Below are 675 nucleotides of genomic sequence, written 5' to 3'. Positions count from 1 at the left end.
TACAGCCACTTTGGAAATAAGTATGGCAACTTCCCTTAAAATTGGGAATCATTCTACCTTAAGACCCAGTGGTATCACTCTTGGGCATATACCCAATGGGTTTTCAATTGTACCACAAGAACACTTGCTGAGTTTTGTTCATAGTAGCATTATTAATAATAGTCAGAACCTAGAGACAACCTAGATACCCCTCAACTGAAGAATGAGTAAAGTAAATATGGTACATTTATAAAATAGTGTATTACTCAATGGTAAAAAGCAACGACATCATGAAATTTGCAGACAAATAATTGGAACTAGAAAAAGTCATCCTGAGTGAAGAAACCTAGACCCAGAAAGACAAATACAGCATAAACTCTAACGTAAGATGGATACTAGATGTAAACAATGGATAAATAGACTACAGTCCACAGCTCCAGAAAAGCTAGGTAACAAGGAGGACCCAAAGAGGGATATATGGATCACTCTGGGAAGGAGAACTAGATGAGTTTGCCTAGGTAAACAGGGGGTGAGGAAAAGTGGTAGAAGGGAGGAGATGGGGGATGAGAACATGAGGGAACAGGATGGTCCAGTTGTTGAAGGGATGGGGTGGTAGAACAATGAAAGCAATATCTTGATAGATGGAGCCACAATAGGGTTAGAGCGAAACATGGTGCAAGTAAAATTCCTAGAAAT

The sequence above is a fragment of the Microtus ochrogaster genome, linkage group LG5 (genome assembly GCF_000317375.1).
Source record: "Microtus ochrogaster isolate Prairie Vole_2 linkage group LG5, MicOch1.0, whole genome shotgun sequence".
Classification (NCBI taxonomy): Eukaryota; Metazoa; Chordata; class Mammalia; order Rodentia; family Cricetidae; genus Microtus; species Microtus ochrogaster.
This window is presented reverse-complemented; position numbering follows the sequence as displayed.